The following is a 24589-nucleotide window of genomic DNA, read 5'->3' on the forward strand; positions in this document are numbered from 1 at the left end:
GAGAGGGGGTCCGGAGGCAGGGGCTGTGGCCGGTGCATGTTTCCAGGCAAGGCCCTGGCTGGGGTGGGGGGCATCCACCTGAGGCTGGGGGAGGTGGAAACACCACTGGGGCCCAGCAGACAGGCTGGCAGCCACCCTTCGCCGCAGACCCTGCCAAGGAAAATTAAAGAGCAATGTGTTTGCTTCCTGACACGAGTATAAACAACAACAGAGATCCTCTGGGCGGAATTCTTGCCTTGCAATTTCAGGCGGCTGGCTGTCCTCAGCTGCCCCTTCCCCGCCGTGTCTCCCTTCTCTGTCCCTTCCCGAGGCCGTCTGGGGAAGGCATTGCCCAGTATCCTAATTTATGCCGGGAAACAGGAAACATAAATCTCCTCCCAGACGCGGTGGCCGCACAGGAGGCGCGCAGACTTTACTGCAGCCGCAAGAGGCGAACAGGAGAGAAGCAGAACCTGCCGTCGGCAGGAGGGTCGGCCCCGTGACGGAACTGACATATCTGAGCAGAAGCAAGAGACAGTGTGTCCGCTGCTGGGGAGGAACAATAGGGAACACGTAGCCAGAACTTAGCTGCACCAGGCACGTTCTGAGCTCTTGACATCAAGTAGCTCATTTATGCCTCGTATCAACCTCAGGACGCAGACCTTATCAGCGCCATGTGATAGCTAATGCCATACACCAACTCAGCTAGGTCACAGTACCCTTGGTCAAACACCACTCTAGCTGGTATTGGGGTCAAACACCACTCTACGAAGGTACATTTTAGATGAGATTAGCACTTAAATCAGTAGACGATAGGTAGAGCACATGACGCTTTAAATGTGGGTGGGCCTCATCTAATCAGTTGAAGGTCTGAAGAGATAAAAGACTGAGGTCCCCTAAGGTAAAGGGCTTTCTGCCTCCAGACTGTCTTCAAATTCCATCTGCAACATTAGCTTTTCCCTGCATCTCCAACTTGTTGGCCAGCCCTGTCGACTTCAGACTTGTCAGCCTCTACAATCGCTTGAGCCAATTCCTTAAAATAAATCTCTCTATTCACATACATACAGATAGGATTAAGTGTGTTTATTTATGTATGTACAGATAGGATTATGTGTGTTTGTGTGTGTGTGTATGTATGTATGTACACATACATGCACATGCTATCTGTTCTGTTTCTCTGAAGAACTCTACTTTGCAGATAAGGAAACGGAGGCACAGAGAATTTTATTCCCTTGCCCAAGTCCTCAAAGCCAGTAAGTGCAACAGGCAGGATAGGAATGTATGCAACCTGAATTCAGAATCTGCTCACTTACCCAGACGCTCACACGCAGGAAGTCATAACCCGTCATCAGTGAGCTGACGTGGGGAGGGAAGTGTCATGGAAAATGTATTCAGGTAAACTTTAGCTGGAACAGCAGACATGGAAGGAACAGACTTTGAAATCAATGACATTTGTTTTCAACCTCGGCTTCCATTTGATGCCCGTGACTTTTGAGTGTGTGATTTAAATCTCTCCGGGCCTCCCTTCTCCTAATCTGTAAAGTACCATAAAAACTTCACAAGGTTATTGGGGGATTAAATGGGATAATTTTGTGTGCAAATAGTTATTTCCCAGTGTGTGAGGAAAATCATGTTCTAAGCCCTCATCAACTTGACTTACCAGAGTCTTCTGTAATTTCCTCCCAAAGTTTTTTCAGTTCGTCAAAGCCACTGACCTGTGTCAAGGACAGGGTTCCCACCGGTGGAGATCACTCCCACCTTGAGTTACTACCTCCTGCAGGGACAGGCTGGGTTTCAGAGCGGGGCCCGCTGTCCCGGACCCTCATTGGCATTCCTTCTTTGGGCTTCCCCTGGGCCAGCTAAACCTGCTAGGCTTCTCTTCCTCGTGGGGATGGGACTGCTCACCTGGGGTCCTCCCCTCACCATCCCCATCCCTAGCCAACCATCTACTACCTCTGTCTCCAGAGGCTCAAAGCCTGATGGGGGTGAACAGGGCTCCTGGGTTTCTCTCTCCAAGGAAATAAGCAGGTACCTTCTCCCCCCCAGGAAGAGGAGCACAAGCAAAAGGACATTCGGGAACAAGATCCTTTGCCAGTAACAACTCTGTGGCGGGCCAAAAAAACAGGGAACCCAATCTGGGTTGTTTATGTCTTCTTTGTTGTTTTCTTTGTTGCTTCTGTTCTAGGCTGGATATGCTCCATGTGCTGGGAACCCCAGCAAAGTGTCTGACCTGCATCTTCTCACGTGACTCTCCCACCTCCTCTTTTGTGCTGTCATCATCGTCTCCACAATATGAAGGAGAAAGCTCAGATCCAAAGAATCCAAGCAGCATACGAAGAGGGAAGAGCCAGGGTGAATTCACCCTTATGCCCGTCTGACTCCAGAACCCTCACCCTTAACCGCCTTTATCACGGGAGTGTTTACCTATTTCCAACAAACTTTAGTTTTTGTTTCTGGAAGGTGAGAGACATTCCATCCCAGCTCTGTCTCTAAGAAGGCAAATGGCTTTGAACCAGTCACTGAATCAAAGGAGAGACATGGAGCAGAGTAATGGTGTCCCAACTCCCCAAACACTCACAGCTCTTAGAATGAGTAGCCAAAGAGCCTGAACTAATACATTTATACCACCTCCTTCTCAACGAGTACTTGGCGTTAGAGAAAGTTCTTAGAAATCGAAATAAACAAGGATATTAGGGATAAACTCTCTATCAGAGTCACAAACTGTATTGCAAAACTTAATGTGCTCATCTTTCTCCTTTGAATGGGAACATCTCGGTCTAGGATATATGATCATAATATTGCTGGGAGGGGAGCTAATACAGATAGGCCGAACACATTTCCAGTCCCAAGACTTTTCTCTGAAGCCACAGGCTTGATAATGAGCATAATAAGTCTGCCCATCTCCGCCCCGCACCTTCACCCGATGAGCAACACAGAAAAACACTGGTCTTTTCTATTCCAGAATAAACACTGGGCGTCTCTCTTTTTAAAATGCTAAAAACAAAAATGAAATAAAACAAAATGCTGAAAATAATCATAGAGATAAATATAACCAGAAACAGTTGTAGAGAAGGGGGAAAGAGAATGAGGGAGAAATCTGATAGAGCCTCTATCTCTCTGTACGGTCCTCTCTTCTTTGGCTTAATCTACCTCTTTTGTGACTATAGAACCGGAGCCCATGGCCGATGAGGTCTTAGCCCCATGCATGGTGAAGTCACTTCCCAAAATAAACAGGGAATTCAGGACATGCTGGTGAGGCCATTGAAATCAATTCAGCTCAACATGTGCACTGCTCCGTCTTATTCCCTACACCTTGGCCTTCCTTGGACGTCCTTACCATAAGAAGTCTATCATTTTGATGAGGCACGCCAGGCCAGCAGTCAGAAGAGGGTCCTTGTCTCACTCCCATGCACACACTCCAGAAATCTCTTGTCGCTTTCCTGTTTCATTTTTCGCCATTGTAATTCCTGTGTGTATTTATTTATGTACGGCAAACGCATAACCCAAGTGTTCTCCCCGAGGCAATCCAATCGCAAAAGAGTGAACCTTCACTTGTTCTTCCTGCAAATCTTTACCAAGCGCCCACTCGGTCAGCAGGTGTCTACACAGACACAAAAAGACGCGGCCGCCACCCTAAGAAACCACCTGTAGGAATCAACTCGGGGACCACCTCCTCCAGGATGCCTTCCCCAAGACCCGGGTCAGGATGAGAAGCACCGCCTCTGGGTCCCATGACCTTAGATCCTTCTGCAGCCACGACCTGCCCCTCCCGGGTGTAACCGCCGTCTTCGTGAGGCTCCAGCTAGAGTCAGGCAGGTTTAAAAAAGGCTGCCTCTCACAGCACTCTTGGACAAAGAATTGTAATAATGATGACGAGAATGAAGATGTGAATGAGGATACAGCAGGGAAAAAAAAGGAATCCCTTTCTCAGGAAGGATTGCTTTCCTCGCTCCGTCTGCCCCACGTCTCTGCATGCGTCGCCCTGCGCGCTTCTCGGGGCTCGGCGCGTGTCTGGGAGGATGACAGCGTGATGTCAATTTCTTGCGGGGTGCTCCCCGCTCTGATTTGTGCCGTCCTACCTAATAGACTTCAGCTGTATGGCAATGAAAAATGGATAGGAAGTAGATCTTGCTGCTAAAACATATGTGTCAGAAAATCATTATGGGTATTAAATTACGGCAATAAAATGAACCAGAACTAATTTTGCAAATTAAGATCCAATAAATTTTTTTCATAGCCACACCTTTTCTTTAAAAAAAAAAAAAAAAAAAAAGTAAGAAAATAAGATTCAGCCTAACGGTATTAAAATGGAACGTAAAGGCTTTTGGGGGTGGAGTGGGGTGCGGGTATGGACAGAAGCAGAAATTTCCATATGACAAACACATTAGCGTTTCGGAGGGCGGCCGGGAAGGCTGTTCCTCCCCCGTTGGAAGAACACTGCCCCTGTGCCAAACACTATAATGATCAGTTTTTTAAGCTGACATACCTATGTATTTTACATGTAAAATTTATGTATACACATCCCCCTTCCTCTCTTCTGCTCCCCGCCCCACCTCCCTTCTCCCTAGACAAGGTTCTGCTGACGCCAGAAACTAGTAAATTTCTAAATTTCTGACAACTGCTTATTTTTAGAAGAGACTATTGCTGTCGGTCAAATTAACACGGAAGCTATAAACAAACCTTTAGAGCTTCGCCTGTTCTGGAGAATAACAGGATGTCTCCCTACACCCTCCAGCGCTTGGAGGAGCCCGTAATTAGCTCATTGTCCGTGAATAGGTACAAAGGAGACGGTGCCCGACACGGGAGATCCTGGGGCAGATGTTAATTAATTAAGTGAGTAACTTCCACCATCTCCTGGGAACCCAGTTGCGCAGCCACTCCTCGTTCCAAAAGGGACAGCGAGGAAGAGGAGGCCCGGCCAGTGCTCACAGAGTGGGTCCTCCAAGAAGAGGGAAAAACAGGGTTCCCTTCCCTGCTGTTGCTTTCCTCCTGGCTCGGGCTCTGGTAGAACTTCGCCCAGTCGTTCCGCTACACCCAGCGAACCAAACTATTTATAGCCACACAATCATTATAAATAAAGCTGTTTATAACACCGAACCTTGGCCCCGGCATGACTTAAAACTGTAGACTGGCAGTTGTGAATTACTCTGTTACAGGCACAAGTGTGACTACTGACGGATACTTCCTCAAATTGTGACAAATAATGACAAGTTTGTTTGACAAACATCCCACTGACATTCATCTGATTTTGAATAAGTGGTGCTGCTTTTTAATTTGGTCCCTGAGGTCTGGGATCTCAGGGACTTTCTTTATTCTTTTTCTCTCTCCCCTCCTGCCCCCCCCCCACCACAAGACTCCGTCCTGTGTATAGCTGCTTCTCCCCACCCCCCGATCACTGGGAGGGATTTGGGGCTGCTTAGGGGGAAGCTTATTAAGTCCGCAGTTTCTCTCATGGGACAGTTCTGCTGTTGGGGCTTTGCGAGGGCTTGGGGAGTTTTGTTAATAACACAACAGTGATGGGGGGGCGTGTGGAAATGTGGGCCAGTCCTCTGGTGCTGGATAAAGGCAGAAGGAGGGACCCCAAGGGAGTCTTGGTACTGGGGGGAGCTGTCACCTAGAAATGCTGGGGGTTGGCTGCACATGAACCAGTGAAAGACAAGAGTCGGGACAGAGGGACTTACCCCACCAGGCACCTGATCTGAGAGATCTCGACTGGTCCTATTTTGGGTCCCCAAGCTGGGGTTCTCTCTTTGGGTGAGCTGTTATAAATGTATGTCGGGGGATTTCAGAATGCCAGCGGACCTTTGGCATGTAATTCACCCTTTCACTGGGAGAAGAGTTGCGTCAAAGTCACCCACTACGGTTAGAGCAGAGCTAGACTAGAACTCAGCTCCCTGGGCTCCGGCGGGGGTTTCTGCTACCATCCTTGAATTGATTCATGCACGTAAAGCGTGTGGAACTGTTCCTGGCCCCCCGCAACCATTCCCTGACTGCTAATTATTACGGGAGTGGTGATTTTCATACAGTACTTTCCACGGCTAGTCTGAATTCCCTCTTTGAAAGGCTGCCTTCCAGGGCTCCCCACTTCCATGGTCTGTCTTCTCTGTCTGATTTACTTTTTTTTTTTTAGATTTACTTGTTTATTTGAGAGAGAGAGAGCGAGCAGGGGGGAGGGGCAGCGGAAGAGGGAGAGACTCTCCAGCAGATACCCCGTTGATCACGGAGTAGATGCGGACCTCGATCCCACGACCTTGAGATCATGATCTAAGCTGAAACCAAGAGACGGACACTCAACCAGCTGTGTCACCCAGGCTCCTGTGATTTAATGCTTATTTATAGGAAGTGCCCAATCTCGCCTCCCATGCCCACTTTTTCCAATTTATCTTAAAAAGGGCTTTCAGAGCTATGTCTTTAATGTCATGACACAGTTGCCCGTCCCCTCCCTCATCTCCCTGGCCAGGCCAGAAGCACAGTGACAAGGGTCACTCTCAGACCCTATAAGGACAGGGCCCACCCCTGAGAGTGAGCCCCTTCTTGCATGTGCATCCTACCTGCTTCTCAGCTGCTTTGCCTTAGTCCCGACCCTACTCCCTCCTCCCCCAGAATAAAAACCCACCAGTAGTTCCGTATTTCCCCGAGTCACCACAGGCTTCTCCCCTGGAGGACAAGGTCTCCACCTCCTTCTCCAGTTCCAATCTATTCTTCTTCACAAAGCAGACTCTCCACTCTTCCCCGAATATGCCCCCTGAGAGAGTCTCCTGTTTGCTTTGACACGGATGCCCTCCCGCTGCATTATAAAACCCACACACACATCTTGCAAGAGTCCTGGCAAATGCCCAAGGAAGCCTGTACTGCCTGATGGGGCAGCTGCAACCCTCTTTCCCAGTTTCCCAGGAATCCCAGTGACCTTTCCGGGTGTGTCCCCGTCTGCTCCTGTCCCGTCTTCATCCCGCGTTAAGGTTACTGTGAAAGTGTTTATGTTTCATCTTCTTCTCCAGTAGTTAGGAGCACCTCTTTCTTAAAGCCTCTTGGTATCTGGCATAATGTAGATCCTGAAAAGGCAAAACGTCTCAAAACTCGGCTTACTGAAAGGGCAAGCAGAAATAAAAACAAAAACAAAAAAACAGTATCAACTGGTGTACATCCACTAAGATGTATAAATCAGTAGCAAACCCTATCCTGGGGTCATGTGGCTGACACCAGCCCAGGCTTCTGCCACTCTGGAAGGTTCCATGAGGGATGCACACCTTCGCCCTGACCCGCAGCAGCGCATACTTGAAAGAACTGAAAATGAGAGGGAGTAGATAACTGGCCAGACTGAGGCAGTGAAAGATGCTGAAGGACAAAGAGGCAAGTGTCTGATTAACCCATCAGTCAGCGGGGCTCTCAAACGTTTATTTCGAGCCTGCAATGCTCCTGATACAGAACCACCCTTCAAGGATACACGTGTTCCCTGCCTAGGGGCACTCACCATTGCCACACTTGCTATCTGTCTCCACACCCTTCCAGCTTTCATGATACTAAGCCCCTTGGAGCTCCTGGTCTCTTGTTGACCCCCCAGTTCTGATGTTTCTGATGAGAGAATTTGAAGCTCTATCGGGCCTCTCCCGCGGAGCTCTGCTCTCCTAGCCTGCCAGGCCCCGAGGCTGCTCCAGACCCCCGTGCTACCCCGTGGACACCGGACAGGAGTCACCCATCAGAACCAACCCGTTCCCCGGAGGAGGAGCGGGGGACAAAGCATCAGCTGACCAGCTGACAGCTAAAAAGGAAAATCACAAACTGAGCACTCCTACAAGAGCCCTTTCTTCCTCCAAAGCCACACGGGAAGGAAGGCGCCAGGCTGGAGAGGCGCTGGGGGTCCCTTTGTGTGCTTCCGTATTAACACAGTCACACTTTGCCATGCAGATGTCACTTCCAATAAACACCAGGGCTTTCCCGGGCCTGGACTCTAATTGAAGGAATTGTTACTGTTGGTGAATGGCTGGGGAATTAATTAATGCAAAGCCAACCACTCCATAAATGGCTGCTTTGTGAGCGGTCTCCGAGTCCCGGGGACCTCGATTCCTGTGGTCAGCGCGGCCCCAGGTCTCCGTGTCGGCCAGGGATATTTGCTATCACCGTCTGCCCCTTTCTAAAACCACCAGGGGACAGGGGAACAGGGCCTCATCTGGAGCCTGGTGGGCACAGCCAAACATCCTCTGACTTCTCTGCAGCTGAGCATGTAGTGTGGAAAAACTGTCCCCTCCCCAGGTTCTGGATTTTTCATGCACCACCTTCCTTTTTGAAGAAAGGCTTTGCTTGCAAGTTAAAGATGGCAGCAGGAGTGCGAACAGATAAAAAGTCTCTTCTCAACCCTCTGCACTCCTAAACTGGTTCCTTCAGCTTTACCCAGGTGCAAGAACACACACACACACACACACACACACACACACACTCTCATGCCTACCAATGCCACACACGCACAGTTTTTCTGACAGGAATGACTGTCTCCACCTCATTTAAAAGTCAGCTCCAATGAACCTTTTGGGTAACCTGCTTCCTAGGAATAGAGGATCCAGGAGGAAAAGAAATGATCAGTAAACGTGACAAGCCCTCTCTGCCTGATACACACACACCTCACTGAACCCACAGGCTGGGTGTTTTCATTCTTTCCCCAACTTCTGTATACGGGGCATGTCCAGACCCCACTTTTGTTTTTGCTTTGGTGGTAGCTTTGCAGTCTCCTCAAGCTAAACGGCCAGTCCTGAAATCCCCCTTCAAGCTTTAAAAAGAAGAAGAAGAAGAAGGAGAAGGAGAAGGAGAAGGAGAAGGAGAAGGAGAAGGAGAAGAAGAAGAAGAAGAAGAAGAAGAAGAAGAAGAAGAAGAAGAAGAAGAAGAAGAAGAAGAAGAAAGAAAGGTACCATGATGCTAACAATGGTGGAATTAAGGACAGATTTTGTTTTCCTTTATGCATTGTGGGGATATCCAGATATTCTACAGTGAAGGTTTTATATTCAAGAAAAAAAACTGCCTGATATTAAAAAAAAAAGAAAGAAAGAAAATTATTTTAGGTTTATAACATCCCTCAAGATCCTGAGGTTTGCTTTGGCAGCTTTATCTGATTTTTGCAGAAGGGGTGTTCTGGTCTTGAAAATTAGCCTGGGTCATAAAACAAGGAGGCTATGACATTCCCTGAAATTGGATCTTAAACCACTGGTTTCTGTCTGAACTTAGTGAAAAAGCAGTCAGTAAAGGAGAATTTATCTTTGAAAGCTCCATCCTCTCCTTTCTGTATTCTTATCCCTCATCCCATGCCCTTACCACTCTTACAGTTCCCATCACTTTCCCTATTTTGTTTTGTGGTTTTTTTTTCTCCATACTATTCTTTTTTTTTTCTCCTTACTATTCTTTTTTTTTTTTTCTCCTTACTATTCTTTTTTTTTTCTCCTTACTATTCTTTTTTTTTCCCCCTTCTTACTATTCTTAAAACACTTCATGGTTGGGGCTTGGTGTCAGTCATTTACACTATAGTATGAATTAGAATAATCAGGATTTATTTAGCTACATTATAAGTGTATGTTTGCATTTTAATTCTCAACTCAACTGTATAATGAAAGGTATGGGCTGATGAAAGCAGTCCTCACCTCTGCATTTCTGAAACCAGACACCTAGCTTCCTGGCTCTTTTGTTTGTGGGAAAGGCAGGCCCCTGACTGCAATAAATGTTTCCATTTTAGCTACAGAATATCAGCATTTAATGTCTCTGCCCCTTTAGAAACAGCACACACTGGAAAGCCTACTAAATGTGGGAATGGTTGAAATAATGTTCAGTCTGTGAAAATATTCACAGATCCAGGTCTTTTCAAAGACAGTATTCTGTATTCTTACTTATAAAATCATATTTGCTTCCCAAAGATATTGAGTACATATACCGAGTGCCTAATAAATAAAAATGAGTAATGATTTCGAGTGCTGGATTTTGGACACAGAAGGGGAAACTGTATCCTAGAGCATTTAAATAACCACTCAAGGTCGTTCACTGGTCAAGGTAGGGCTTGGCCAAGAGAAGGGGGTTTCTGGTTCCTGGGTTCGTGTTTCAACACATCATCTCTCAAAGCACCTAATTCAAGTCCCAGACAAATCTGACAGCCTCACGTTGATGCTGACGGGAAGGTTCAGAGTGACCCTCCTCATTCTCTCTCCTTTTCTTTGGGGCAATCCTTGGCAAGTAGGCTATGAAATGAGGTTGAGTGAGCAAACACCATGTGGCTGACCCCGCTAAGCTTTGCCAACTTATTAGACCATACTCTGCCGCTAAATGGAAAAAATGCAGAAGGAAGGAAAACTTAGAATGAAACAATCGCTTGTCTTTGCTCCTATTTCCCTCATTCTGACCCACGTCACGGCGTGGTCAGTCCCTGGTTATCCACACATTTCATGGGACCGAGAGAAGGGGGGGGCAGGGGGGATGGCACTGCCAAGAAGCTTCTCCAGGGCTCAGCCCTTAGGAAGAGTTTCCCAGTGGAAATCCACCTCCAGCCAAAAGGCTGAATTCACGATAGCCTTGTATTACTTATAGAGGGATGTTTGATACTCTGTCCCCAAGGTTAGATCTGGGGTCACCTTCCACCAGACCCCATGGGGACCGAATCTAGGTGCCCTAGTCATCGTGTATCCTGTATATTTGCCACATTACCCTGTCTGCTGTCACCTAAAGCCCACATCAGATCTTGACCTTGACTTGCCAATGAGTGTTACCTAAAGAACCTTAGTACCTGCCATTTATAGATTTGTTCACTTATTCAGCTAAAATATGGTAAGTGGTTACTGTATACCAGGCACTGGGCCAGGCTCCTGCTATATAAAGAAACCAGACACGCAGCTCTTGCTCTTGACAAGCGGATGTGAGAATCAGAAAGGGACAAATGACAGAGAGCCAAGTTAATTTATACCCAGATCGACAAACGCCTCTTTACTCTTGAAGACTCTGATCAGACATCGCCCTCTTCAAAAGGCTTCCTGCCCATCTGCAAGCAGGGCGTGCTTCCTCTCCTATGCCCTGCTAATAGGCGGGTTGTTACTCGACTGCAGAATTTTTCATATTGTTAAAGTTATTTCTATGCACCTCTGCTCGATTTTTGAGACTGTGTGTGAAAAGGCAGAAGGATGGAGAGAGGAAAGGCAGAAACTGCTATTTCACATCTCCAGACACCCACAGTATCTGGGACTTTTCAAATAGTTGGATGGATGGATGGACAGATGGACGGATGGGCGATGTCCAAGCTCTCTTGTCCCCTTCATAGATTTCCTTGACCCAAATACGTGTCCACATGAGAAATAAACTTTCCTCACAGCTCCTTAATATATAGAGCATGATTATTTCAGGTTCATCATGCAAACTTCCAGAATCTGGAGACGTGAAATGCTCAACTCACTCCGTCAAAAGCTCATTTGGTTGTCTTTGTTTATGTTTCTCCAGGAGCGTAATTAGAGTACGTGTCAGCATATGTGAGTGTGGGCGTGTGTCAGTCCTCACGGAATTGGGCAACGTCCCCCATAACGGGGGTCCCTCCAGTGGGTCTCAGCAGCGATGGAGGGCATGGAGGGGTGTGCCAGGAAGATGGGGAGATTCAGCCTGTCAAAGCCAGTCATATTAAATCTTAGTGCTCATTCAGTGCCTGTCACAGAAGGAGAAATCTGATGACACCCGAACATCAGAACGGTTATAGCGTCTGTTAAATGGCTTGTTAATGTGATTGTTGAAAATTCTACACAGAAATGACACTGGTTACAACCAGAGCAAGGCAGGCTTGGCCCCCAGCCAGCTTCTCCCGAGCTCGGCCACCACGGCAGGCCAGGTGGACGGGAGGGTTCCACTGCTACCTGGCCTGGCCTCCTGCCATCATTTTAAAGCTTTCCCTCTGTCTTGTATTCTGTTTCTTGAAAGAGAAGCCTGGCGGTCTCCCCCTGCCGCCCCCTCCTGTCATGAATGTTACCTATCTTTACAAGTGGAAGAAAAAATTTTTACACCACAAATAAACAGAGCTTGGAAACAATTTGTCTATTCTATTTTTGGTGGGAAGGGTACCTATCAGAAACATTCCATGTTGGTTTAGGAGGGGCCTGAGTAAGAAAACTCTTCCGTAGGCTAAATCCATTTCATTTGATACCCAAGCAACAATCATAGAATCTTAGGGTCATAGACCTTGAAGGTGGCCGAGCCAACCTTAAGTTTCTCCTGAAAAGTAAGTGAGCTATGGCATGGTGGACTGGAGTAACAATCCAGGGGTCCTGATGGTCAGCCCAGCTTATCTCCCACTCACCCCACCCCCCACTACCTAAAAATCCAGATGCCTCACTGTTGTCTTTAGTAGCAAGAAACCCAGGTTGCACTCTTGGACCTGGCCCTGGTCCCAAGGACATCTCTGACATTGCCCTGCCGCCCCCTGCTTCTATCTCTGAGGAAGGATGCTTGGCTCTCTGAAGTGCCATGCGGGCTCTGCCCCCACCCTGCCCCAGGTATGTGAGGACTGAGCCCCTGGGAGGCAGGGTGACCACAAGCTGGGTAGCACTGGACGCTCCCTTCTCCCCCAACCCCGCCCAGGAAACAGACGTCCCAAAGCGGCTTGTTACCATTGCTTACTTGGAAGGACAGAACCTTCCCTGACGGGGTCCTTTTCATACAACCCTTGGTAGTGGCAACAGATGATTTCTCAAAGGCCTGGATCACCCCGCCTCCCGTTCTGTTTTTCCCGGACACACTCTCCCCTCGTGGGCAAAGCCCTGAAGTGATCTTCTGGTCAGTTTCAGCGCCTCCTGCCGTGGGAATGAATTACGCACAGCAAATGACAAGCCCCTGCTAGTCTAACTCTTCAGCTTACATTGGAGCTCCCTTGCCTTCCTCAAGACCCATGGAAATGAAGATCGGCACCTCCCGGGCTTTCTTGACAGTTCAGTTCCTGGCCTCCACCCACACCCACAGGAATCCTTCACCCCGCCCTCCCCCCATCTCTTCCCTGCCACGCTCTGAGCCACGCTCTGTGCGTTGGTTTTAATGGCTTTTCTTGAAGGCAGGTTACCCTCTGTATTAATTTCCTAAAGCTGCCGTGACAAATTACCATGATCTTGAAAGAACAGAAATGTACTCGCCCACCCTTCCAGAAGCCAGAACTACAAAATCAAGGTACAGGCGGGGCCATGCTCCCTCTGAAGCCTCTAGAGGAGAATTCTTCCTTGCCCCTTCCAGTTTCTGGTGGCGCCAGGCTTTCCTTGGCTTGTGGATAAGCGGTTTCAGTCTCTCTTTCTCTCTTCACACGGCCTCCTCCTTTTCTTCCCCTGCGTTCTCTTCTGTCTCTTTAAGGACACTCATCACGGGGTTTAGAGCCTACCTGGATAACACAGGGTGATGTCATCTTGAAACCTTTAACTGAATTACATCTGGAAAGGTCCTTTTCCCAGATCAGGTCACATTCACAGGGTCTCAGGGTTCGGATATGGATCTGTCTTTCCAGAGAGCACCATGAAACCCACGGCGCCCTTTTCTAGGAACGCCACTCAAATCCTGCTCCCCGGCAGCAGAATGGAAACCTTCACTTTGGAGTAACTCAACAACGATTCAGCCGTGAAGCGTTGAGTGCTGCCTGGGCACTGGAGGTTGGATATTAGTTCGGTATTAGACACACCCGGTGAATAAGGCATGGTTCCTGCCCTCGAGAAGTTCTTCTGTCTGACCCATCAGGCAGAAAAGCAAATAAGTCATTACAATACAACTTGAGAGAGAGAAAAAAAAAAAAAAAAAGAATTGGAAAAGTCCCCTCACTCAAGAATCTGATGGCCCATTTCCCTGGCGATTCCATATTCCAAACAGTGTCGCTCTCTTTTTGTTGCTGTGCCACAGAAATCTGCTTAACCAGGAAAAAGAGAACGGATGGAGGAAGGGAAGGGTCATGGGAGACAAGGGAGGTTTCTTCCCTGAGGAACTTTCTTTAGACTGCGGATACGTCTGTCTAGATATTAAAAGTAAGGGCAGACGTTTGGCAAAAACAGTGCACTAGGGGCATGACGTTTCTGATGTCTGAGCAGAGAGCAGCTCGGAGACAGAAATGACTCACACACGGGCAGGAGTGATGGCTCCCTGAAAAGCTTTCCACATATTTGTGCACAAATCGACACGTTGGCCGGGTGCCAAGGAGCAAGCGTGCTCTTTCACTGTTGAATTGTTTAAGCATTTCAATACTTGAGTTATGCGAGGCCATATCTGAGCTCCCATGTGAAACCTTGCATGTTTAGCGCTCCAGATAGGAGATGGCCTGGCTCACAGACAGAGAAATCAGGCAAACGCTGTCCTCCGCTTCAAAACAAAGAATCTAAAAACCCTCTCCTAAATTCCTAAGGGGCAGGGGAAGGGAGGTGGAGGGGAGGGAGGGTGTGAGACATTATTCAGGATGATAAGGACGCCAGGTGGAGAGAAATAAAAAAATATACCTTGTCAAGTAGTTCTAGAAGGTTCTTTCTATAGCAAAGCCTTCCACCATTTAGGAAGCCAATTGTGGATAATACTTATCCTTGAGAGCCGATAAATACAGACATAAAAACGACAGGCAAATAGACAATGTCCAAATCGGCTGGAATATTGTGATTCAGAAATAATCACTAGCTAGAGTGGTTCCTTTGCTCTGTACTTCTAAAAACACACTTAAGTAGTATTTTACAATAAAATGACTTTTCTTCTGACTTTTTCTTAGTGGAGACTCAATGAGTAAAACATAGATAATCATCCTAAACCAGCCCTTATCTTCAGGGCTCTGCCATTTTCTTTGAAAAATAAATTATGTCCCAGAACAGTTCTAAGAAAATTGGCAGAGATCCACCAGCTGTCTGAAGAAAGTTAAAACTGTAAAATTCTCTAGCCATGCTTTGCTGACTCTGCCCAGCATAGAACTTCTCAATTCCAGATAAGTGGCCCTTAGACAACACCATGTTGCAATTCCAATCTTTGCACTTAAATGACTCATGTTAAATCCTGAGTGGAACATCTTGACCAATAAAAACAATAATATGCATAATTGTAATTACATCCTCAGAACTACAAAGGAGAACACCACACACCTGCTCACACAGCTGAGAAATATTATGAAGTTGGACTTGATCTGGCTAAGTCCCAGATTCTCTGAGCTTACACTGTAGCCCAAAGAGGACAATGTAAACTGACCTTATCTAGCTCTTAAAGATCAGGGTCACCCCCCAGCTGGACACTGGTTTCCCTTTTACAAGTAAGTTCCCCACAAAAGTTGATTCTAACCCATTTCTCATTTCTAATTCAGTCTGCCAGAAGAAGCAAGAAACCCCATCCTCCAAAGAACAAAGAAATGCAGGTGACGAATTCTGTTTACAGTCTCATTTGAGAAAATGTCAGTGTAATGTGCTGTTTGTTCATCAACCTACCATGGCCATCCTAGGGGCTCCTGCTGCTGCAGACTGTGCCCACTGTGTCCCTCCACCTCCCACCTCACCCCAGGACGGGGCTTGAAATCTCAGGTTCACCAATGTGGCTGCCACCTCTTGCCCTAAGCAAGATGAAGTCAATAAGACCAAAATGTACAAAGGCCAATGGGTCCATCCATTTTCACATTATGTAACAGATTAAAGGAAGGTCTTCATAAAGGTATGCCCAAGTCCTGGACCTGTGACTATGACCGTATTTGGAGAAAGAGTCTTTGCAGACATAAGTAAGTTAAGAATCTGGAGATGAGACCATGCTAGATTATCTAAGTGGGCCCTAAATCCAAAGACAAGTGTGCTTATATGAGATACAAAGAGGAGAGAGGCATAAAGAAGAAGAGAAAGCCGTGGGGAGATTAAGGTAGAAGTTGTCATGTCACAGGTATAGCCAAAGAATGCCTGGGGCCACAGGAGTTAGAGCGTACAAGGAAAGATTCTCCCCTGCAACCTTTCCCAGAAGCACCAGGCTCCACCAACTCCTTGATCTTGGAATTTTGACCTCTGGAGAGGATAAATTTCACCCAAGTTTGGGTGAAAACTCATACCTCTTGTTTCATTTTCAAGGACAAATTACACTCTCGCGATCCAAAAGGCCACATCATGCTATGATCAAAGCTCATGGGTTTGGTTTGAAACCTCATACTCTTTCATTACATAATTGGTCATATCCCTCAAATTGATCAGGCAATAAATACAATTAACATCTATTAATTTGTGGCAGCAAGCACAAAGATGAGCTAGAAAATATTGCTCAACATATGCTGAAAGTTTTCACTACGATTCAGGATGAATCTACACATGATAGACACATCTGAGGTTGTTGGCCTTCAGCAAATGAATATCCTTTTCTGGCAAATCACACCCCACACTCACAGAATTGAGCCCAAAGACCTACTGGTGTTGCATGACTCTTCTCCACCTCCTATTAGACCAGTTATAATTGATGGGAGCAGAGACAGACCTTGACCAAAGCTGGACCAACCACGCTGCCTCTCCTGGGAATCTGAGGTTGGGCTGAAGGTAGCTCGGCCAACTGAGCTGGCTGGGTGTAGAGGAGAGGGAAACTGGCCAACTTCCTGCGTTTTTACAGATACTGGTCAATCTGGACAGAGAAGGAGGGGACAGAAGCCAGCAAAAAACAAAGATGGGAGACACAGAGAGGGTCCTCTCTGGCTTCCTCCTGCAGCCCTCGGATTTGGTGTAATATTCCTATATTCTCCTTATACCTTCTTTCTGGCCTGAGCCAGTTCAAGCTGATTTCGGTGGTCAGCAACCGGGAGAAACTTGCTTGAGACCTGAATGAGCTCCAACAATTAAAATTAACGAATAAAAATTTACATTTCACAACAGATATATGTAGGGATAGGCTGATCTATCTGTCTACCTCTCCAGCCACCTACAGACAGACATCTGCATTTCTTTATCGATATACAATACATACAACGTTCCTTGGACGAACTCAAAGTCCTTCCGGACGTAAAGATTTAAGAAATCCTTCCTCTCAGTTAACATCCTTATTTTAAAGGACCTGGTCATTGTACTCCACCCCTTAGCCTTGAATTAGAATTTAATAAGTGTTTATTGCATGCATACTAAAGAGGGTCCTGAAGACTTTTTTTTGAAAGTCCTCTCTCCCTCCTTGAAGTACTCACGACCTAATTAAGATGATAAAATACACGCTGTGACCTAGTGTGGGTATCTCACCTTGTCACAATTACTGGCAGTTTTCACCTTTCATTAATCGAAAACTTCTCCATACCCCTAACCACTCACACATTTGACACTGACACCTCTCAACCCGCTTTTGTCTGCCAAATTCGGATCTTTATAAATCAGCTGAGAAAAGAGCATTTTGAGCGATTGCGTGGTACTGCTGTCAGCCAAGAGCCGAGTTCTGGAACCGTTACCATTTTTTTTTCCCCTGCACAGCAATGCTTCTGCAATTACTTGAAATCTTTTATTACGCCGTGCCCCTACGGTTTTACAAAAATAAGTGGGGAAATGGAAAAATGAAAGCACTTCAATGTAATTCTCATGAACTTAACACAATCAAGACAAAGGTGGAACTCGGGGAGCCTGATGCGCTTAAATAGTCACCAGGTTTAAACCGATGAAGGAAAATAACAAAACGAAGGAACTTTTATGAAACGGCACGAAGCCCGTCTTGCAAGAGTGGATCTAAGAGCAGAGGGGTGATAGAGGTTGGGGACGGGCATCCCTCCCCCTTCTCTTGTTCTGCTCTCACACGTCGCTGTGAGCCGGAAACTTCCTGGAAGGCTTTGCTGATGGGAGTGGTACCCGGCTGGTGGACGGACAGAAGGGACCTCGGGGGCTGGAATCGGACTTCCCCTCTTACCTGTTTTCTCAGCTCTGAGGTGAGGTAAAGAAGACCCTAAACTGATTGCCCCATTCCTTTACGGTGCCTTCAGGTGAGCGCTCACCATTGGGGTCTTGGTCTAGCCCAGCGGGTCCTGAACCAGGGACATTCTTGCCCACCAGGAGGCATGTGGCAACGTCTGAAGATACTTGCGTTGTCATAATCAAGAGTAAGAAAGTGCGCTACTGGCCGATGGTGGGTAGAAGTCAGGTTGTTAGATGCCTCTAACAACCCACACAGGAAAGCCCCCAACCACAGAACGTCAAACAGTGCTGCCCAAGCCAAGGAAACCACTAGCTCCCAAACTCCGTTCTTTTTTTGTTTGTTTGTTTGTTTGTTTTAAAGATTTTGTTTATTTATTTATTTGACAGAGAGAGATCACAGTAGACAGAGAGGCAGGCAGAGAGAGGGAGAGAGGGAAGCAGGCTCCCTGCTGAGCAGAGAGCCCGACGTGGGACTCGATCCCAGGACCCCGAGATCACGACCTGAGCCGAAGGCAGCGGCTTAACCCACTGAGCCACCCAGGTGCCCCCCAAACTCCGTTCTTAATTTAGGAACTCTCTTTCCATTCTAAAACTCTCTGAATCCAATGAACCTCTCTCTGGACGATGAGTTATCCTCTCTAATTTGTGAGGGGTAAGTGACTGTCACATAGAGGGAGCAGTGGGGTCAGGGATGATCTAAATGACCACCGTTTCCTGCCTGCTCACTACGAGTTGGCTGAACTCGGCTCCATGTGCTTTGCAAATGTGACCACGTTTAATCCTAGGAGAGTCCAATACAGTAGGTCCGCTAGAGATGAGATGAGAGATCTGTGGCTCGAAAGTTCACTCTGGTCTTCAAAGCGACAGAGGTCCTAGGTGCAAAGCCAAGGCTGGAAGGGAATTTGATTCCAGACCTGGAAGATGCATGAAAAGCCAGAAACACAGATGATGTTCCAACACAGCATTTAAAGGAAGGAGGAGGAGGAGACACACTGGGGGAGACCCAGTGGGTCAGGAATAAGTCACGCATGTCCTCAGCGTCCTTTGTGCTGGCCCAGCTGCAGAAGCTGTAGTCCAGAGCCCCTGGACTCAGACCTGGGCTCAAGCCGCAGCCCCGCTGTTCAGGGCTCTCACATCGAGGCTCTCTTCCCCGCCCTTGGCTCAGGCTCATCCCACCCTGTTAACCCAGAACTTGCTTTGTGCAAAAGCTGCAGAACTGTGAAAAGGAGCAGAAAGCATGTGATACGTTTAAATATGCCGGAGCGACATGCTGACCAGCGAGGTTTGTTTATTAAAATCTTGATGTGGGGTGAAGCTCAATTGAGCTGATGTCAGCTGGTGTAGGAGAGGCCCTGTTTCCAAGATCGGGCTGCTGCTCGTCTTCCGTACTGAGCTGACAGAGGACATTCTGGAGAATACATTATGCCAAAAACATCTGTATGATAGAAAATCAACAATGAAAAGCAAGAGCTCCAAATGGAGTTAGTACTTTGAGAGGCTTTTATCTGTCAATAGATTAAACTGCTATTTTTATCTAAGGAGGAAACTAGAGAAGTGTAAACCAGTTTAAGAACAGCAGAGCCAGGCCCACTCTCTTCTGCCAAGTTATTTTTACACGCTCGGGAGGGAAGGGGGTGGGTTTCTGTTTTGTTTTAATCGGCGCTTTAAAAGAAAGTGCTTAGAGAACGACCTTATCCCAAATCAGTCTACGTGGGGCTGGTTTTTTGTTTTTTCCCTTCTGTTTCTCCCCCACTGAAATGTGTGCCCCGGAGTGAGACACTAATGGGTTTGCATCTCATGAAGAATTGGCCCCTTAAAGGCTCCTAAACTCTGGAGCTGTCACAGGCATAGCTGGGTGTGACCAGAACTAAATTTGTCACCAACACTCTCGTGAGGACAGGAATAATACCAATAATAAATTGCTAACATGTATCGAGCACTTACCCTGGCTAGGTATTTCCCATTCATTATTCCATTCAATCCTCATAGCTCTGTGAGCTTTGTCATGTTTTGATCTGGAAGTTTTTACATTAACATTTTATTCAAGTGTAACACGCATGCAGGTAATGGCACAAATTCTAAGTATGGAACTCGGCGCATTTCACAAACTGAACGCACCACCTTGCAGGACAAGAAACCCAACATCTCCCGCCCTCTCCTGTGCCCACCTGCTCTTACCCCTCAAAGCTAACCACCGTCCCAACCTCCCACAACACAGAATGAGCTCATTGAGCTTTAATCTGTATGTAAGTGGCCCTAACACAATTGGAAACTTTTTGCATGGGGCTCCTCTCTCTCAGGCCTTGTGAGATGCATCCACATCCTTGTGTGTGGCTGTAGCGGGTAATTGCGTTGTGCATCGTGTGTGGTTGTAGTGTGTAACCATGCTATATGTCATGCCCAGCTGTGGTGGGTAATTGTCTTGTATACTATGTGGTTGTGGACTCCTTATTCTCCTAGCTGCAAAATACTCCATTGTGTGAATAGGCCACAATTAACGTTTCCATTTCATTGTGGATGGGTTTTACTCCTGTTTTAAGCTTGAGGTTAAAGTTCGAGGTTCGGGTGGAAAGTTGAGAATACTGAGACTCAAGAATTTAAAAAAACAAAACAAAACAAAACAAAAAACGTGTCCAAGTTCACAAAGCTAGTAAATGGTAGATCCGGGATTGTAGCTCGAGTTGGCCTGACTCCAAAGCCCATGCTGTTAAGCACCATGCGGTCTTAATTTTCAGAAAAGCTACTTTTGCAGGCTCATCTCCCCAGTGGGTGGAAAGGTCTTTGGTATACAGATTTGGGAGGGCCACAGGAAGAGATATTTGAATAATGTGCCATGAATCCAAGTCTGCCCACCACTGTTGAGCTCATTACCTTCTCTGGATGCGTCTCTATGCCTTTGGGTCCTGTCTAACACTTTCTCCCACGTGCGTTATTCTGTTAGACCATCCAATAGCCCTACCAGGATCTCAAGCACCGTGGGACTTGACTGAGTAGCAGACACTGAAAAAACACCATTGCACCTGAGACCAGGAAATATGTAAGCCAAAGAGGGTGTGGGGCATGTCAAGTTCAGCTGGCACTCATGTGTCGGCTCCCTCTCCCCGCTCCCCAATATTTCTCCTACAAACAGTTTATCATGCCGTTGCCAGGTCATTCCCATGGTAAGCGTCAAGGGCACATCCAGCGAACCGGTCCACTATTAGGATAATTGTATCCTAAACAGCATTCCTGTATTTTTTACATGTTCTCAAGAGGAAAGGGGGAAAAAAAAAAAGAAAAAGAAAAAGGAGACTCCCAAAGAATTACAGCACGAGAAAGGAAATACGAAATCTTGCTCTCTTCCTAATTGTTTGTCCTCTTCGAATGAAATGTAACCCAATAAAAAGATTTATTTTTATTGGATTTTATTATTATATATTTATTTTATTATATAATAGATATTTATTATAGATATTTGTATTATTTTATTTGATTTTATTATTTTATTATTTTTATTGGATTGTAAAGAGGGAACATCTATTTTAGGCAAATTTGGGGGGGCCCAAGATTTGGATCCTTCTCGACCCTCATCATCATAAGTGACTGTGGTTAGAATCACACAGAGACCAGCCACCAAAGAACTAATGAGAGCCTTCAGCACAGCTTTCTTTCACTACCTTTCAGCCTAGCTCCCCGGTGAATTTCTGCAGACAGGCACAGAATTGGTCATGAAGTGTGTCTACTAGGTCGTTTGGCCAGTTCACAGCTGAACATGCAGCAAATGCTCGATTATTATGGGCCAATGAACCCTGCTTGTTAAGATGAAAGAATCCTTGGATCGGCTGAGCTATAGGCCGTTGTTTCCTTTCCATAAACACCACTGGCATTTCCAGGTATTATGCCAGAAGAAGCCCACCTTGCTTTGCAGCATCTCAAGAACGCTTGGCCTCTCTCTATGACCGCCCCCCGGCCCCTGAAGGAAAGAAGAGGCTGATGGTACTGGCCAACTATACTCTCTTATTAGGCTTGCTACCACAAAATACTACAGACTGGGTGATTTGACCAATGGAAATGATTGTCCCATGGTTACAGAGACTATGAAATCCAAACCCAAGGTGTTGGCTGGGTTGCTTCCTTCTGAGGGCTGTGAGGGAAGGATCTGTTCTATTCCCTTTTCGCTGGCTAGCCGATGGCCGTCTTCATGTCCACATTGTATTCTGCCTGTGTGCATGTCTTGTACCAAATTCCCCCTTCTTATGTGGACGCAGTCATATTGGAAAAAGGCTTACCCTATTGACCTCACTTGATCACGTCTGTGAAGACCCTATCTGGGAAGGCCACATTCTGAGGTACTGGGGATTAGGACCTCAAATAGGAATTGTAGGGCGGACACAACTCAAGCCATAACACCAGCTCCCACAGAAATTTCTTCTCTCCCCAATGCATAATTAGTTCCACTCTCCCATGAATCTAGGGTCTACATTCTGTATGCTCTGATCTCAACCAAATAAGCTTACTGAGGAAGTGGGAGTAAATGTGACATGGCCCCAACTCCGATTTCTTTGTGGTCTTCTGGTAATTTATCACATTGAGGAATGACATTTGGGTTGTCAGGGTCTCCTGTGGTCCAAGAGTTAGAGGCACCCACAAAACTTCTGCTTTTGTCTTCCCAATCCCCTTCCTCACACCCAATGGTCTCACCAACTGGACCTCTGCCTTCACGTCACACAGGCTCATTCTTCCCTCCCTTCATCGATGTGACTCAAGCTCTTTCCTCCTCTTTCTTTGCCCCTTCAGTGATCTTTTAAGATCTCATTCAATTCATGTCTTCCATGACAGGCGCTTCTCACTCACATCATCTGAACAGACAGCATCTTGTTCCAGTTTGTGTTATGCAATTTGATGAAGGAAAATGGCGGGCATTTTCTCTTTCCATCTGCGATTTCTCAGCAGCTCCCCATGGCTGTCACTGACATCCCAGTTCCATGTCTCGGTTTCCTGGAGCCACGGATTTCTCTTCCAGGTATCCGGCCTTTGAAGCTGCTGCCAGGCAAGCACAGACAGAACAGCTTGATCACATGGCTCTCTGACTGCCCCTCTTTTCTGATGAGCACAGGAACTTGGGAGATTTTACCCATGGTTAAATGAGAGGAGAGAGGGAGTCAGTATTTCATTTTGACTTGCCTGAATGAAAATAGGATTTTTTAAAAATCTTGTTTTGTCTCCAGTCCTTATTTTTGTGATGTCTTTCCCTTCCAACCGACTTTAATTTTAAGAAACTACTTCAACCCTTCAGAATGTCATAAAAAAAAGTCCCCCTGTTCAATTTGCAAGCAGAATCAAATTGCTGGAAATCATTCACATGGAGAGAAAGGAAGAAATGTGCTATAGGGAATGACTTGTGAGGTGTTTTAAAAATATAACATTTGACCTCATTTCTTTAAAAAATGTAAAGCTTGGGGATTTCTTCTGTGAACTTAGAAGTGGTGAATGGATGGGTGGGTAGATATGTATCGATTAGGGGACTTCAAAACCAATTGCAGCACCTGGCTTAGTCTTCCCAGGGAATGAGTACCTTTCTGGCAGAAACTCAGGTGCTTAGAGAAACACATACACTCTTTCAAGATGGGAATCCACTCCTGACAGCACTCTTTGCTAATGGATCTGATTACTATCCCCAATTAACTGATGGAAAACCGTAAGAAGGAGAAAGAAAGGATATTCAAGTGCCCAGCTCCATACCTGATATATAACTCTCATTACATACATTAGACAAATCTTAATCAGTATTAAAAGGTATAAGGGCAACAATGGCCATAAAAGCTCTATTTCCTCACTCAATTAAATTCAATTCACTCAATAGCCTGATTTTTCATACCAAAAAATAAATGTGTCTTGCTCCAGTTAGTAGATATGATATGAAAAGGCTATGTGTTCAACATACTGTGATACGTACCTTGGTCATTCCTTTGTGCAATGAAAATTTATTGAGTATTTATTATGTGCAGGCAATGGAAATAACTTCCAGTCGGATACGGGATTCAGAAATGTTAAAGCAGTTGCAGTATAATTTATAGGAACATGTAGGCAAGTCTCCTGATCCAGTCTTGGAGGGCAGAAAATGAAAAAAAAAAAAAAAAGGTGTTATCGAAGCTGAGTACTATCTGAGATGAGGCCCGACGTTAGCCAGAGGGATTGCATTAACCTAGAAGTGAGAGGAAAGTGGTCGAGTAGAACCTTGGCAGAGAAGATGGAGAAAAGTAGTCAAATTGGAAAAACGTTAGGAGGAAGGGTCTGCAGGACTTGGTGATGGCTTATGTCTTGTCTCATAGGTTATGGTACTGAACAGGGGAGCAGATGCAAAGGTGATTTATTTTGCAAAGTGAATAGTAAGACACTAATCCTCCTGCCTGGTAAATCTCTGTTTTCACACGTAGCTGCCTTGTTTCCAACTGTGCACTGTTGCACAGCAGCTTTGATTTAAGTGAGTCTTTTTATACCAATGAATTTCTTCCGCTGTCTCATTCCAAGAGCCTAGCTGCTAAGACAGATACCTGAATTTAGAGTGAACATCTTCTACCTTCAGTCCTTTATAAGCAGGAATCAGAGACTCTTTTAAGCTTCATGCAATGAGATGATGAAGGGGCGCGTGGAAGGCGAGCAAACACTAATTTGTTTTGTGTGGCTAAGGCATCATCGAAGTAGCAACTTGGTAGTAGTGTGTTAGATATTGGAGATTTTCCACCTGAGCAATGCCCCTGCTTTTGAGCTCACAATGTAGTAGAAAAGAT

General features: G+C 46.3%; 1 protein-coding gene across 1 annotated transcript in view; it reads right to left on the reverse strand.

Moving 5' to 3' along the window:
* Nucleotides 1-3838: 3838 nt before the first annotated feature.
* Nucleotides 3839-24589, reverse strand: part of LOC309865462 (uncharacterized protein) — a 366810-nt gene continuing 346059 nt past the window's right edge. Inside the window, exons 1-3 of the transcript XR_014312103.1 lie at nt 7227-7313; nt 6887-7064; nt 3839-4072 (exon numbers count right to left, since the gene is read on the reverse strand). The gene's annotated coding sequence lies outside the window, so the exon portion shown is untranslated. Of the gene's footprint in view, nt 4073-6886; nt 7065-7226 lie in introns of the transcript that reaches the window.

The sequence above is a fragment of the Mustela nivalis genome (assembly GCF_964662115.1).
Source record: "Mustela nivalis genome assembly, chromosome: 5".
NCBI classification, from domain to species: Eukaryota; Metazoa; Chordata; class Mammalia; order Carnivora; family Mustelidae; genus Mustela; species Mustela nivalis.